Source organism: Dendrobates tinctorius, unplaced genomic scaffold (genome assembly GCF_039654945.1).
Source record: "Dendrobates tinctorius isolate UK_male_01 unplaced genomic scaffold, ASM3965494v1 ptg000011l, whole genome shotgun sequence".
NCBI lineage: Eukaryota > Metazoa > Chordata > Amphibia > Anura > Dendrobatidae > Dendrobates > Dendrobates tinctorius.
The window spans coordinates 41242062-41259670 of NW_027361679.1; the positions used below are offsets into that span (position 1 = coordinate 41242062).

Sequence of the window (17609 nt, forward strand, 5' to 3'; positions counted from 1 at the left end):
TGCTTGACTTCGTGTCAGAAGCTGAACTCATCCTTGGGACTCTGGTACTAAGCAGCTGCAACTGGTGGTGGACTCTGCTCCGAGGCTGCACTAAGGTGAAGGATCCTGTTATGGTGATGGATCCAGGTGGAGGAGAAGATGCACGCAGGTGGTGGGCTCTGTTGCTAGGAGCGTACGCAACAGAGCAAAGCTAAGTGGTGTTTCCCCTGTATTGTCTCTTTCCCTCATGTGTGTTATTAGTGCAGTGGTGGGATTAGTTTCCGCACCGACCTATTCCCTAGTGAGGGTTTAAGTTCAGGGCGAGCTAGGGCGTTGAGGTACGCGTGCGGCGCCCGGTGCGAAACCGGCATAGGGAACGTTAGGAGTGCAGGGACACCTGCTCAGGGGAGCTTAGGAGGTCTCCACGTCCCCCATTCCCTATTGCAGGGCCCACCATTGTTGATGTTTCCCAGGTCCCCCTTATTATTTAAATTCGCCGTACTGGAGGCTGGGTTTCCAGATTTTATGTATAACGTGTAATTCCCAAATTCGCCAGGTGGAGGCGGCGTATCCACCTGCACGTTTTATTATTTAAATGCGCCCCACTGGAGGCGGTGTTTCCAGGGTCACGTGTGTTATGGGTTCGCCTTGCGGAAACATCTGCGTCCAGACACACGTGACCATGACACACAGTTATTGTAAAGTTATAAAGTAATACAATATCCTATCTACATGCCATCACTTTCTGAGATGGAAAAGAAAAGTTGTCAGCAGAGATTGACCCATTGTTCAACTGCCAATTGTAGCCAGGTTAGCAATTATCTGAACCAGTCCACCACGACTTGCCCTTTCACAAATGTCCTTGGAGATTCTCAGTAAATTAAACACAACACACATAATGATCAGCTAAGAAATACCCAAAATAGATACTGTAATAACTACATAAGGGACCCAAAAACAATATTTGAAAGGCAAAAATTGAAAGGAGATTAACACCAAAAGGACATGACAGTATAAATTGCCAATAAAAGTTTAAAGTTTATTATTATTCAAAGGTAAATTAGAAAAAAAAGGAAAAATATTATACAGGGTTGCTGCTAACCAAGCAGAGACAGCGTATTGCATGTGGCCAGAAAATACAAAAAGTATATGTGTAAAACCTGATTAGAGCTTAAACAGAAAATGCCAGTATAAGTATAAAGGATAAAATGTTCCTAATAGGCTAACATATCAGGCAAGAAGGATATAATGAACGGCACTTACATGACAAGATGTTTGTGTTTACACGGCATCCCCGCAGCCCCAATGCACAATTTGCTTCTGCGTCACTCTGCCGAAGAAACGAAACATGCGTTGGGGCGGCGGGGATGCCGTGTAAACACAAACATCTTGTCATGTAAGTGCCGTTCATTATATCCTTCTTGCCTCATATGTTAGACTATTAGGAACATTTTATCCTTTATACGTATACTGGCATTATCTGCTTAAGCTCTAATCAGGTTTTACACATATATACGTTTTGTATTTTCTGGCCACATGCAATGCGCTGTCCCTGCTTGGTTAGCAGCAACCCTGTTTAATATTTTTCCTTTTGCTTTCTAATTTACCTTTGAATAATAATAAACTTTAACCTTTTATTGGCAATTTTCTACTGTCATATCCTTTTGGTGTTTTTTTTGCAAAATAGATAATGTAGCTTTCCAATGTACTTAGAATAATATAAAAAGGTAATATCCAGCAACATTTCCATGGATAAAAAATGTTTTCTTTATTAAATCATTTTAAAATCAGTTTTCAAGGAAAGGTAAGGTGCGAGACCTTACACATTTCGAACCGAAAGGTTCTTAATCATAGTCAGAATAAGACACATACTCTGCACTGTAGCTCCACTTATGTTTAGCAACATTATTGTATAAAGAGAATCTTACATTATTCTACATATTCCAAAAGTAGAAATTAAAATATATTCATAGTTCATATTGTTCTAAATGGTATGTTTGGTCTATTATAGAGCACACTGAAATTCTACGTGATTAAAATATATTGTACTTAAGACGCTTGATGGGAAGACTGGGAATATTTTGACCTTTCCTGCCTTTTTTCCTGGGAAAATACTTATCCTTGCTCTTTGACTTTCACTTGTTTACTGCTATGCTATATATTAGCTTTTTTTTTTTTTTTTAAAGAATTCCACAAAGATTTGCAGACTTTACTTTTAATAGTCTTGCTTTAAAGGGATCTGCTTGCAAAAGAGGAAGGTTCCAAACTCAACATAACATGATTCTGCTGAGCTTTAAAATAAAAATTAAAAATTTTTTACAGAACATCCTGTAAGAGTCTTTTCAGTTTAGTCAATTCTCTCAGGCATTTAGGGAAAATCCACAAGATCTAGAGAATGAGGCCCCCCTCTCACACTTCCGGGAATGAAAAGATGGTTGCATATGCATATTCTCCATTTACTTGTATAGGAGAATTTGGACCTGCCTTCATAGATATCCCATAAACGTCTGAGATGAGACAAGCCCTTTAATGACCAGATGAAAAAAAAGAGTTAGTGAACTACTGTTTCCCGAATAGATGTGGCTTCATCTCTCAAAATGCCTTAACCCCTTCATGACATGCGCCATACATGTACAGTGCACATCGTGTACCTCCCTTTGATGTGGGCTCCGGCGGTAAGTCCACATCTTTCCCGGCACATTTCAACTGTTTTGAACAGCTCACCCATAGTAAAGTGCAAGTGCAGGATCCCAGGGGATAGCCGTGTTTTATCATCTGTGAACCTGCCCAAAACTATATGCATCCATGATAGGCATTCAAGAATCACCACTATTATATTTATGAATAATTTATATTTTTACTATAATTTTTTTTTACTTTATTACCTTCCCACTTTGGCTGGGATCAGATTATATTCACCCTTTTGGGTAATCTTTGTTCACTCACTTAATTTGCACAATATTATTACATTATAAGGTGTATTATCTTAAGTAATGTCACTTTTTTTCTTTTTCCTCCTTGTTTTTCTCTCTCTTTTTCCTCCCCCTTGTTTTTCTTCCCCTTTCCTTCTTTTTTCTTCCTTATCTTTTCATCTCTTCATTGCTGTTTTCTTTTCTTCTCTCTCTCATTCCCATTTTCCTGGTTCCCTTCTTTTGTCCACATAGCTTCACATAGTTGCCATGAATAGGGTGTCCTGTTTTGTTGATCCCATAGAAAATGGCAGTCTCCACTGGACTGCATAAATATGGGCAAAGGCATGTGCTTGTGTTCTGTTACTCTGCTGCTGCCCTGTCCCATTAGAGCTCCCATTGGAAGTTTTTTCCTGATGTGCACTTTCCCAGAGGTGCCAATTTTGTGACAGTTACTTGCAGCCCACGCTGGAAGTCATACACAATGATACAGTAGTGACCATATTTACTTAATATAAATAGCAGACAGGATATGTTACAGCTATGCCCCTGTAATAAAATGAACATGAAACGTGCATCAGGGCTGTCCCCTGGGATCCTGCACTTGCACTTTACTATGGGTAAGCTTTTTTAGTCTTTACATGCATGTTCACTTTGTTGGGTTATTGTTGGCTGTTAGTAAATGAACGCACAGAGATTATAGTATAGGTGATTGAGGCTATTAGGCATTGTCAATCACTATTTCTTCCCCCTTTTAACGTGTCCATATGGTTTGTGCATTGCAACTGAGTCTTTACCAGTGATTTTCAATCCCTTGGGTGATACTGTATCTTTTCTATGTTCACCTCTTTTAAAATACAAGTCATTATTGTGAAAAATATGTTTTTTTGTAATTAATAGAAGTTATACTAATTGTTTATACAAATTGAAGTCAGCACTCCACTTTTTCAGCTATTGAATGTCATTGAATAGGAGTTTCTTCCATTTATGTCCACAGTTGCAGTACTGATAAGGGATCATGATACTTGCACAATGAATATGCTCCCAGCTCATTTATTTTTCAGTTTTCCTGTGAATTTTTTAATACAATATACCAAGCTGTTCCAATTCAAAATCAGCTAATCGGTATGGCTGGAAGGAGTTCGGCCATCCCTGATCTAATATTGATGACCTGTCTTAATGATACATACATACATATGGTCATTCGTATGAAAAAAATAATACTGCAATTAATGAGATTGTCTAGTCTCAAGCTACAGGTCTGCAGTCACTCTATGTGACTCCAGACCGGTGAATTCTCCGGTGAAAGGCATGTGACCGCAAGTATTTGCTTTGCATAAATGCGGTCAGACTGTATCTGGCCTCGCTCAAAGCAAATATATTACAATTGTGCTTTCAACAACATTTCATAGTTAAAATCTACATACATGTGTGCTTTTCAATCCAGACAACTTGGTTTCTGGCCACATTCACATGGTATTATAGAATCAAGAGTGAAAAAGAGGAATAATAATATAATGCATCTCTTCCTTGTTTGGAACCCAGCCTTGGTTCTTATGCACAAATATTGATATGCAAAATTCTGACCTGTATGTGTAAAAGTGATGTTAAGCCAGTTTCATACAAATGTAATGCCAGGGCATTTCTTTGAAAAATCCCAGTATGAATAGGGTCCTGTGAGTCGGGCCAAAACATGAGGCTGTAATACGGGCACAAAAATGTACTTATGTCATGTTTGCATTAGATGGACTGACCATACCGTTCATCATATTTTAATTACTGCTCATCTTTTCCTTTCTTATTCCCTTGTATTAAATGTTTCGCTTTCAAAATTCTACTTCTTCCCCTAGGAAGCAGACAGAAGTTTGCCTCCACATGGCGTGACAGATTACCTCTGTGTCATGCGGGTTCCCACAAATGCAGTATGCTGCGGTAAGAGAAAAACAGAATTCTCAACTCATCCTTGACATGAACCAAGAAGAAAACATAAAATTGGAGCAGCAAAGTTTCACACAGTTTCTCTATATCATATTCTGATTTTAACAGTGTAATAATTGTAAAAATGGAGTCACGTCCCCAGTGTAGGGGGGTCTTTAATTCTCATATAATTGGGAATAACTGCTATATTGGGAACAGAACTGTCTAGCATCGCACAATTCCATTGTTATTGTGCTAGGCTAATACAATGTGCCAAGCAATTGCTGAAAAGTATTGTACAGCAATTAGGATTTAGATAATTGTCAGCCATATAAAACCATTGAAGAAGCTGGCACTGAATAATACACGTTCTTCTTTTGGTGAAATTATCTTAAATTGATGAGACTATACATGTTTAATACACATCTTTCTCAGAACAGATTATGCCAGGACATATAATGCAGAAAAAGTGAAACACTTGCGTCTACCAGTGAGAAAATATATCTTATGTAGGAACCTGAGCTTAATATTTGTTCTTCATGGACTTAAAATAAGTGTGGATATGAGTGAATCGATTCTAAACAAATCAAATTTATTTTTAATTTCCTAAAAATCATGGATGCAGGGAAATCTGAATTTTGGGCTATTTGCTTCACATGAATGCAGCAATTTTTCATTCATTCATCATTTTGCTGGATTGTACATCGCCAGAAAGCGGTGACATTTTTTTAAAGAAATATACATATATTCACCTCGATCTGGCTCTCAGATGACCAGCTGGGCAACCCCTATACCTATCATGCCCTTTATAAATATCTAACTATAAGTTCTAACCACTTCTGTAATAATTTGTTTTATTATACAATTCCCTACAATTCTCCCTATAGAGCTAATAACTACTGAATATACTTTATGCTTTTTTTCTTTACTTCCTGTAGCATTTCATTTGAGGGAAGACTCAAACAGAATGTCACAGAAGGACGGCCGAGCCACAACTTCTCAGCAGCTTCTTTCTAGTCCTCCAATTCAGAACATTATCAGGTGGTGGCACTGTACTGTAGCCACTTACCACAGCTTCTGTCACCACCATTGCCTCATGATGTGTTGTTTCAGGGAAATGATGGAGAAGTGACCAAAGCTTCAGTGACAGCCATCTTACTTAATCAGTGCCCACACTCTGCATCTGCAATCGCCACCAATACAGTCCCTGCGTCTGACACCACCGTCTCTTTCCCTAAAATGAGATGTCATCAGGAGGCGGTGATAGAAGTAGGGTGAGTGACAGCAGACAAGCCCAATAGCTTCTATCACTGCCTTAAAATGAGTCATAATCAGGATGTGATGCTAGTATCTGTCACCCTGCTTCTTTTATTCCCCCAAATGACGATTCGTTGGATGGAGGGGATAGCAGCTATGGGGTGCTACTGGTGTACCATCCTCCTGTGATGTCCTGTTTCAGACTCCCCTCAAATGAAACATCACAGGAAGTAAACTAAAATAAAAACAACAGGAATTAGCTTTATAGGGGGAATGGTAAATAATTTTACAATGAAGCAAATTACAAAAGTGGTTGGGTTAAAACTTAAAGATGGATATTTCTGAAGGATGTTATTGTTATTGGATCACCCTTTTAAGGTGTTCACTTCTTAAGAGGTTTAGGAAAGTCTGAGACGAGTGGTGCAGACATCAAGATCAGACTGGAGAGCAGAGGGTCTAGAGTTGTGAGGACTTGGAGAAGTAAACATACCTTTAAAAAAATAATAATTTCATTTATGTTTATTATGCTCTAGGATCTGGAGAGTTTGAAGCAAATAAATTCAATGAAAATTTAATTTCCTGGCCAAATTTGAGCAGATCTATTGAATTAAATTTCAACAGATATGTTCATCACTAAAAAGTAGTACATGTTGTGATGGTTATGGAAATACCAATTATGTGGGATTATATTACTGTAGATATGTTGTATTAACTTGAATCTTGGAAAAAATTGTGTTTTGTGCCATAAGTTGATTTTAAAGTGCCAGAAACATTTATTATTTTTACAACGGTGATAGATGATAGATCTGTGGGTCTTCTAAATCCACTATTATCATCAGAGCAGGAGACCTACTGGTACAGTGCACCAATTTAATTTTTTCATTCATTTTTTTAAATTACTTATAAAGTGTATAGCACAATATTGTACCCGAACATTGAAATAGGCATATATATCCAGCTCCAAAGTCCACATGGAAAGCCAATACATGTTTTACAGCCCATTTACTGCAAATCAGAGCCCACAACAGAATTTTTGGCTCCAAGACTTAAACCCTTAACATTCTCTAAATTGAAGGAAGGACATGAAAACATAGATCACCACAGTGAGAACATAGCCGTTGTAAAAAGAATTTACCGTTTTCTTATTTTCACATTGAAGCATCTAGTTGAAACTCTAGGCTTGTGTTTTTATTGCTTGTATCAAAGTCTTAATTTTAGTGTCTTTTAACTGCGATATTGTCACTATGTATCCACAAACAGTGCACTTGGGCACCATGATATACTATTGGATTTCTGTTAGACTGAAAAGCAATAAATTGCAGAGATGTCCACAACATAATGGTACGCCGTGCCGAGCGAGACTCCGGGAATGTCCTTCTCTGATTAAATGTTTCATAGCCCGGAGATCAAAGCTGACGCAATAAATGTGCTCGGAAGGACTTTAGTACTAAGTATGATTCTGCCATGAAGACAACCAAGTCTTCAATAATAGTTTCAGCAGAAAGATCAACCTAGAAATACAGAAGGATTTTCATTGATTTGAAAGTTTGAAAATTGTGTTTGAGGATGAAATAAAACAGAAAATTATTGAAGCCATTGTCCTTGTGTAACGACTTTTCCAGTCTTTTTCAGATAAAGTTCTATTGCATCTTTTCCATTTGTTATTATGCTGCGTACATATGTATACATAGATAATTATTTTACCCTATTCAGTACTAAGATCGTTCTAAATTCCAAATGGCCACAGTGAAATTTCATCTTTTGGCATGGCAGCTCTTAAACTTTTTTCAGTTGTACAGCTTTTTTTTCCTTTACCTGTGGCTTTAATGTAGTTTCAAAACAAAACCAGTCTTTTATAATTTTGGGGAGAAATTGGCTGCAAACATGGCTTTTCACATTCCATAGCAAACTATATATTTTTTTTGGCGGAGCTGATGGGAAGTTACACACTCAGTCAGAGCTTGTAGATTTAAAATAAAGCAGAGCTAAGAAAGCTGCCCCCACCCACACAGGGCTCTTCATATACAAAGACCATAGACAGTTAGCTGCTTATCATAGGAGGGGGCATTACCAGACTAGCGTAGTCCAGCAATGTTAATCTCTTACTGATAAATCCTTCACAGTTAGTAAACAACAGCACTTTGACAAATGACACATCCCTGAAATCTGTGTTTCAGCCTCTATCTTCTGCTGTCTTCTGATTACATAGCAGATACCTGCTGACATATTCCATGAAATTAACCCTTTCATGATAGGACAACATTCTATCTTCGTGTGTTCATTTTTTCCTCTCTCTATTCCAAAAGCCACAAATTATTTATTTTTCCTTCGACATAGCCGAACGAGGGCTTGTTTTTTTTTTTACAGGACAAGCTATGGTTTGGAATGGCATCATTCCTTATACCATACAATGTACAGGAAAACAGGAAAAAAAACCAAATATGGTGAAATGGTGAAAAAAAACCCTGAAAACTGCACCATTTGTACTGTATTTTTTTAGAACCAAAATACCCTTTGTGTAATTCTATCTAATGGCCAAGGGCAACCTCAAGATGGACCTCTGGGGCCAGGGGCACACTCAGCTTGTGAAGCTACAGGGAAAGATGGACTCAGAACATATGGGGTGGAAGGTATTGCAATCCAGATATACTGCTAGAGGTGAGGAAGATCCACAAGGGCTAGGAAATTCAGAGAGGGGAATATGCCACCTATCCCGAGAACCAGGGCTTAAGTTGTATCCAGTACCTGTGAAAAAGATGACAACCCGTTGGGCCTTATCCTTTAAACATGCTTGTAAATACCGTACACGCTGCCTTTCTCTAAGGCCTGTTTCACACTTCAGTTTTTTGCCATCAGTCAAGATCCGCCGTTTTCCTAAAAAAGTGGATCCGCTATTTTGTTTGGCGGATCCGTTTTTTTTCCCATTGACTTTCATTACTGGCGGATCTTGACGGATGTCCATCCGTCGGATCCATTTTTTTGCAGATCCGCCATTTTTTTTGCGTCCGCCGACATGCCCAGACGGACCATGTAACGTGTTTTGGGCTGAAGGATCCGCATTTTTTTAGTGCGCATGCCCGGAGCAATTTAGTCAGGCGGAAATTTATCTCTCTCTCTCTCTCTCCCGGACTGCGGTTCCTTTAAAATTCTTCAGCCAACGGATCCGTAAAAAAAAACAGTCAGCTGGCATCCGTTTGCATCAGTTAAGAACGGATCCGCTTTCCGCCATTTTGGCGGATTTTAACTGACAAGAAAAAACTGAAGTGTGAAACAGGCCTAAGTAAAAGTTTATTTTTTATTAACCACGTATCTCCTGGATTGTTTGCTGCTCTGGTTCCAGAAGAAGGATTTCTGGAGTCAGAAGAGCCCTGCAGGCCAGAAGTAAGTGGAAAGCACCACATACACAGCCGCACACCATTCCCTGTTTGTAGGATGCCAGAGCAAGTGGGGACCGAAGCTCGCTCACGACTACCTCGCTTAGGCATCTTACACCTATAATGATGGTACTGTACTTCTGTGAACGCTGGAGCTCATAGGAGACCGTGATTTTTCATACAACATTGTTGTATTGTTCTATATCGCACAAGTTGAATGATAACAGGTTCAAGTACCCTAAGGGAACTAACAAATACAGTGAGAAAATGTTTAAAAAAATATAAAATATATTTTTGCTTCTCCGTGAGAAAGCACCCCCCCATCAACCAAAAGTTGAAAACATGGGTCTCAAGCAAAGTTTTTTTTAATTTTTTACAAATTTGCACAATTTTTTTTGCCACTTGAATAAAAAACTATACATGTTTGGTATCTCAGTAATCATATTGACAGGTTACTTTTACCTTATACTGAACATGTTAAATTAAATTTTTCTTTTTAGCTGAACATGGATTTTTTTTTCACACTTGTACATCACAAGATAAAATAAGTGGTGTAATTCAAAAGTACAACTTGTCCGGCAAAAAGTAAGCCCCCGTACGGCTAATTGACAGTAAAGTAAAACAGTTATGACTCTTGGTAGAAAAAGAAAACACGAAAAAAATGAAAACACAAAAATTGAAAATAGCCATGTCAGGGAGATGTTAATAAGTGTGCTGCAAAAACTCTTTTTGAAGATGAACATTTTTTAATTGATAGGAAACATCTTGATTCTTTTCATAAAGAAAGTAGAAACTGTATTTTTATGCTCTGCACCAATGGGGGAATGGTATTACACAATACTCGCTGCACCTGCTTAAAGGGAATCTGTCATCAGGTTTTTGCTACCTCATCTGAGAAGAACATGCTATAGGAGACCCTGATCCCAGTGATGGTTTTGTACTGGGCTGCTTGCTGTAGTTTTGATGAAATCCATGTTTTATCTTCTGCAGATCTAGCAATGCTCTGAATGCTGACCTCTTTATAACTCCACCCACACCACTTATTGGCAGCGTTTTGTGTACACTGTGCATATGCAGAAAGCTACCAATTAGTTGTGGGGATGGGGTTATATAGAGCTCATTAATATGGAGGACTACACGGCATCAGGTAAACTAGTCCTCCAGTGATAATCTCCTTCTGATAAAACTGTGATATTATCAAAACTTCAGCAGGCATCCCAGTAAGTGACACATCACTGGAATCAGGTTATGTGTCTCTAGATTATGGTGTTCTCAGATTACGTGGCAAAAACCTGCTGATAGTTTCCCTTTAAGAACCTCTTAAAGGAAGAGGGGGGACTATTGTACATTCCAGTCAATCAGTAAAACAGCTTGGGAGTATAACAGACATCTACGACAGAGATGTTATGCAGGATAAGATCAGTGGCGTTGCACATAGCACATATCATGTCTGATATTCATGCAAATATTATTTAATATATATCAATAGATAATTCCAATCAGCACATATATACACACATTTCATACTCATATAATCTGATCAGAAGAGCATCTCATTCTCAAGCCTTGTATATATAGGTGGCGCCGTACGGTCAAAAGCCATATTCATAACCTATCACAAATAACTTACGTGCAGGGGGCTGCAGAGCGAGGCTTTCAGCTTTTCCTACTCGCGAGCCGTCCAACGATAGACTGAAGAGGGCAGTGTTGTTGTGTATTTCCCCAGCCAGACCTCTCCGTACCAATGTCAGTAGTGGGAAAATATTGCAGCATTAATTAAAAAGTAAAAGTTCCTCTCTATGGCCGTTGCATCTGGCTGCGTAGGATACAGCGGGTGAAAACGCTCAGCTAACAATGCGAAGCGAGGAGGTGGCGTCAGGATCAGGCTTGTGCTCACAGGCTCAGCTGTTTCATTCCGGCAGCCCCTACATTCAGCATTTCATGGTATGGCGGACACATGTTGTCTGTCATTTACAGCTGTAACTTCAGACATTGGTTACTGGGCTTTACTGGAAGTCAGCTCTCTCTTCTATCTACCCTTTACACTGAATGATAAGGAGAAAAATTCCAATTGCTTAAGGTCTGGAAATTCATGGCCATAAAAAGCATAAAAACCATCCAACTTGATATTTTACAACTAATTCATGGCTAAAAATTAAAATCTCGCCAGTGAACACAGTAAAAATCGTTCACTTCCAGTAAGAAGGCAATGAAATAACGCATTAAGTATTCACATCGGGACAGGCAGTGAATGTGATAGAGAATATGAATGCAGCAAAAATATCGGCGCTTTCTTACATGGTAGCAAGAGTTTACTACCCGTAGCGTAGGTTAGATTGCTTAATATTGCCAGACAACTAAGCTGCATAAATTCTAGAAATATTGTGTTTTTGTGTGTAAAATATCAAAGCTCATGCACTATTGCTTTATCTTTCTAAGGACTCATGCAGATGTCCGTGAAGATCGGTCCCATCATGGACTGCAATGCATGGACTGGTCACAGCCCTCCCAACCTGAGATACATAGCTTCATATATTTCTATGATTCTGTCACACTTGGGTCAGGAAATCCACGGTCAACCTGTTCATTACGAGTCTGTGTTTCGACCAATTAGCAAAGCCGTCGGCATGAGCCCTAGCATTGGTAAAACATGGCTGTTTTGTCTTAGAAACAGAGCCACACCAATACATGAGTCGTATCTGGTATTGTATCGCAATACCAAACACAACCTGTGGACAGGTGTGGCGCTGTTATTGGAAGAAAGCAGCACTGTCTCTCTAGTGAACCCTTCTAAGTTGAATATATTGAAGGAATAGGTGAATGTTCAGGGAAGGGTCCAAAAAAATACAAATGAGTATTTGTAGCTACTCCCCTCAGCATTTAGATATGTTTCTCACTTATATATGTTCCTATTGGGGCTCACAATGTAAATTCCCTATTTATGTCTTTGAAGTTTGGGAGGAAACTAGAGTACCCAGAGGAAATTCATGCAAACCCCTTGCAGATGTTGCCCTTGGTGGGATTTGAAATCAGGACCCCTGAAAAGCAGAGTAAGATGAGTAAGTGACCAGATTGTTGCTAATGGAACCAAACTTATTAAACTTAAATTTAAGAAAATGGCTAAGATTAATATCTATGCAATTCTCTGCTAGTAATCAGCCTTTTGGGCAGAGGTGGGCAATTAATTTTTCCCGAGGGGTCACACGATAGACCATGATTCTTGTGAAGGCCGAACCAATAATCTGAAATTAATTATGTTCAATATTGCCAATATTGTCCCCTACAAACAGTATGAGCACCCACATAGCCACCTGTATAGAGTTTGATCCCACACATAACTTCTCTGTATACAATATGAGCCCTCACACAGCCCCCTGTATACAATATGAGCCCACACATAACTTCCTATACACAGTATGAGCACCCACATAGTCCTCTATATACGGTGTGAGCCCCTTATAACCTTTCTATATACAATATAAGCCCTCACATAGCCTCTGGTATACGGTCTGAGCTCCTACATAGCCTCTTAAATTCAATATGAGCCCCCACATAGCCTCTTAAATACAGCATGAGCACCCACATAGCCTGCTGTATACAGTATAAGCCCCACATAGCCCCTATTTACAGTATGAACCCCCACATAGCTTCCTATATACAGTACAAGACCCCATATAGTCTTCTATATATAGTTTGAGCCCCCACATAGCCTCCTATATACTGTATAAGCCCCACATAGCACCTGTGTACAGTATGAACCCCCAAATAGCTTCCTAAATACAGTATGAGTTCCCACAAAGCCTCCTATATACAGTATAAGCCCCCACGTAGTCTAAATATAGTATCAGCGCCCACATAGTCTTCTATATATAGTATGAGCCCCCACATAGCCTCCTATATACAGTACCCCATGCAGCCTCTTATATATAATATGAGCCCCCACAAAGCCTCCAATATACACTATGAGCCCTCACATAGCACCCTATGTACAGTACATGCATGCATCCCATGCGCAGATGAAAAATAAAAGCATATATTCACCTTGCTCCCGTTCTCTCGGTGAAGTGACGTCGTCGTGTCTGCTGTCTCATGCGCTGTTTGGTGGAAGAAGGAGCTGGTGGCCCCTCCTCCACCAATGTATTCACCTTTGTCTGCATCCCGATGATGTGTATAGCGGTGACAGCTAGCAATGGACATGGAAGGGCATGGTGCAGCTCATGGACAACTGTTTCAGTCCTTTGACTGTCTTAATCCACTTGAACAGCCAGAAGGCCAGATGTGGCCCATGGGCTGCAGTTTGCCCAGGTCTTTAGACATTGTAGTAATTGCCCTCACTATTTGCATGTTCTTTAAAAAAAAACCTAAGAATATATTCAAAATAACATTCAAAGTTCTAAATATATTTATTACAATTATATACAGTATATTTGAAATCTTTATTTCTGTGTGTGCTGAATCAAGGAATAAAGACAATTGAATTCAGGGATGTTTTACCAAGGAGGTCATCACAAGTATAGAATCCTAATAGATTAGTCAGAGCGTAGAACCATCTCTGCAGGACGCACGATACAAGGAAACATGGTAACTAATTCCTTTGAATGAACGCCATGTAATACCACATTTTTCCAGCATCAGCTCATAACAGCTGATCGTTGGCAATTACAGCTGCTGGAGCAATGATTTGTTTGGGTTGCTTAGCTCTTTTCATTAAATATACTAATAAAAGGTTATAACTACATACTTATACAGTTAGGCCATGTGCACACATTGAGTATTTGGTGAGTTTTTTTTACCCCAGTATTTGTAAGCCAAAACCAGGAGTGGAATGGTCAAAGGAAAAGTATAATAGAAACATGTCACCACTTCTGTATTTATCACCCACTCCTGGTTTTGGCTTATAAATTCTGGGGTAAAAAGCTCACCAAATGCTCAATGTGTGCATGTGGCCTTATTGTGTAGTTCCAGTGGTTTTTTTTTCTCTCTCAATGCGGCATAATATTATATTTGACAATTAATAGTCATTTTATTAAAGCGTAAACAGATAGCAAAAATAAGACATCACTATCTCACAATACATTGTTACGGGACTGTACGTGGAGTTCTGACTACTCTTAAAAGAGCATCCACAGGGCGTCTTGGCACTAACCTCTCCACTTTCCAGGTCTCAAGGAACTCTTTAGTTTTTACACTTTAACCATCTGGTCTTCGCTGTTAAGGCCCCTGGAACTTCCCAGTGAAGGCCATCTTCCCGTGCAGGTGTTAGAAGGTGAATGCCTAAGAGTTCCCTAGGGGGTCTACAGAGTAACTGCTGGTTGGTGGAGTGAGCTGGCAGTAGAGTAGTCGAGTGGACAGGTCAGAAAAAGATGGCAGTACCAAAGACAAAATCAGCAGGCTCGGATTAAACAGGAGAATAGCCGATGTCAAACCAGGATTACGAAATGAAAGACAAGACCAAAAGGCATGAGAAGGGTTAATGATTCTAAGGTCAAATACATAGCAGTCCAAGGGATCAGGTAACACAAGAAAAATATAAAGCTTGGTCAGATAGCAGAAATAATAAACAGGATAATTGCATTACAGACAGTATTAACACCTAAAACTGCCAAACTGAGTGTCAGTAAAAAAATTAAAATCAAGTTTTGCACTCAGAAATCTTCCCTACTATTTGTCCATTCAACAAGACTTAATAAATTCAATATAAGCAATATAGGCTGCCCGACAGAAGGTGTTCAGACTATACTGATGCTGCAGCGGAGCAACACATGCCCTACGGAGCAGCAGGGAACAATGCTCATTTAACAGAATAAGGGCACGCTTATGTAGGTAGGTGAGCCAACTGGGGGGTGGTCCTCTTACCGCCACGAACAGACTGAGACAGAGAGTGTAGTGCGTCCAACAGGTCCTCTTCACTGGCCATCCTCTCGATGACCAGCAGCACCACACAGCAGCTGCTCAACTCCGCAGCACCACAAAGCAGCTGCTCGACTCCACAGCACCATACAGCAGCTGCTCAACTCCGCACACAGGCCCGGGTACCTTCACTTCCTTCCTTTCCTGTCTGACGTCCCTCGTGACTCTTTCACTGTGGCTGCCCTAGGCCTACCACCACAGTGCTTCACCGTCCGTGTCCGTCCGTCTTGTGATACCCCAGGCTCGCTCTGTCTGCGGCTTCTCCTGTTAGGGCCACCCCCCTGACTGTCTCTTTTGCCGGTCCCTTCCGGAGCTTCTTCTTTGTCCACCTCTCCCTCTAGTCTTCTCCTCTCCAGAGCGCCTCTCCTGGACTGACTGCTTCTAGAACTCTCTGCCTTCCTTTTATCCCCCTCCTTGGGAATTTCCCCTAGAGTCCTTCTAACCCTGCCCCCCATGACTGTGTGGTTTCGTAGCCCTAAGCTGATGTTAAGTCCTTTTCTCACAACTCTCTACTGCCATCTTGTGGTCAAACTTCAGTATTACACCCATCTCCACGATCTCCAGCTGTCTCCCATCTATAAATACAACAGTCCACCTAAAGCACAGTGTACATTAATCCTTCCCCTGCAGACAGGTCCGTATGTCAGCCCACTTCCCCTACACGCCCCCTTCCTTTGACCATTGTCGCCCTTGACAATCTTGTTCACCTTTTTTCCGTTCTGAAACTTCCCCACTTTCTTTTGTTGGACCTGTTGTTGAGCCAGGCCCGTGATACACGGGTCTGATCCGCAGCGGCGAAGCGGGAAGGAATGTCGCCGGACGGGGCGGCTCGGGGTCGTGGACGGGAACAGTGGTCGGCCCCGTCAGTGCCATGAAATCCAGAGCCAAGGTCGCTGGAGGGCAGGAGGCCGAGCGGGGAGGCTGGGAGCTGATGGCGGGGCCCCAGGGCCTGGATCGTGCACGAGGCAGGGGACCGGGAGCTGCCTGCACTGCCGCCGGCTGAGTCGGGGGAACGCTCACCTTCCCCGGTGTCGCGGCTCCCGACAGACCATTCCGCAGCTCCTCCAGCAGTCGACAATCTTCACCCTGCCGTCCGGCATGGCCAGCATCCAGGCCCGATGGTTCCGCAGGGAGACTCCATGGAGGTTCTTCCATCGGCTGTTTCAGCAGGGTCCGGGGTCGCTCCTCTTCCTTGATAGGCGTCCGGGGTACCAACAGTAGCTCCCAGGGGAAGCTCTCCCGACGAGACTCGATCTCCTGACGCCACTTCCATTCCAGGTGTCCGAGGCCATGGCACCTGCAGCGTCGCATCTCGTCCGATGTCCAGAAGCTTAATGGCGCCAAGCAGCTGCACCCAGCCTCTCCACCTGGGCCACTCCCATTCTCAGGTAGGGCGTTGGTCGGCCTCTCCACCCATCTTCCAGGGTCCAGCATGAGGAGGCGGCTGTCTCCAGATGTAAGCCGCTCCCTCCAGGGGCGGGTGCGACATTGTCCCAGATTGTCCAATGTAGGTGCAAACTCCTGTGCTTCTTTCTGGCGCTGGAGTGCTACAGTCATACTGTCAAGTCCTTTTCCGCTCCGGATCCACCTGATGACAACCGACAATCCTGGTCACAGTCCAATTTTGTAATCCACAGGGAAATTCTTCAACCCGTTCAACTTGGGTCCTTTGGATCTTCGGTGCAGGCTTACCACAGAAGATGAAGTATTGTCGGCGATGATCCTGCCGACTACGCCAAATGTAGGTAGATGAGCCAACTTGGGGGTGTTCCTCTTACCACCACAAACAGACTGAGACAGAGACTGTAGTGCGTCCAACAAGTCCTCTTTATTGGCCATCCTCTCGACGGCCCGCAGCACCACACAGCAGCTGTTCGACTCCGCAGCACCCCACAGCAGCTGCTCGACTCCGCAGCCCCACACAGCAGCTGCTCAACTCCGCACACAGGCCCGGGTACCTTCACTTCCTTCCTTTCCTGTCTGACGTCCCTCGTGGCTTTCACTGTGGCTGCCCTAGGCCTACCACCACAGCGCTTCACCCGTCCGAGTCCGTCCATCTTGTGGTACCCCAGGCTCTCTTTGTCTGCGGCTTCTCCCATCAGGGCCACCCCCTGACTGTCTCTGTTGCCAGTCCCTTCCGGAGCTTCTTCTTTGTCCACCTCTCCCTCTAGTCTTCACCTCTCCTGAGCTCCTCTCCTGGACTGACCGCTTCTAGAACTCTCTGCCTTCCTTTTATCCCCCTCCTTGGGAATTCCCCCTAAAG

The 17609-nt window shown here is 41.8% G+C and overlaps 1 protein-coding gene across 6 annotated transcripts in view; it reads right to left on the bottom strand.

Moving 5' to 3' along the window:
• Positions 1-17609, bottom strand: part of ARHGAP24 (Rho GTPase activating protein 24) — a 1321765-nt gene that overhangs the window by 356873 nt on the left and 947283 nt on the right. Inside the window, exon 1 of one of the 6 annotated variants that reach the window (XM_073541662.1) lies at positions 11067-11280. The exons of the other annotated variants lie outside the window; for them this stretch is intronic. The gene's annotated coding sequence lies outside the window, so the exon portion shown is untranslated. Of the gene's footprint in view, positions 1-11066; positions 11281-17609 lie in introns of those variants that run through there. 6 annotated transcript variants of the gene reach the window in all.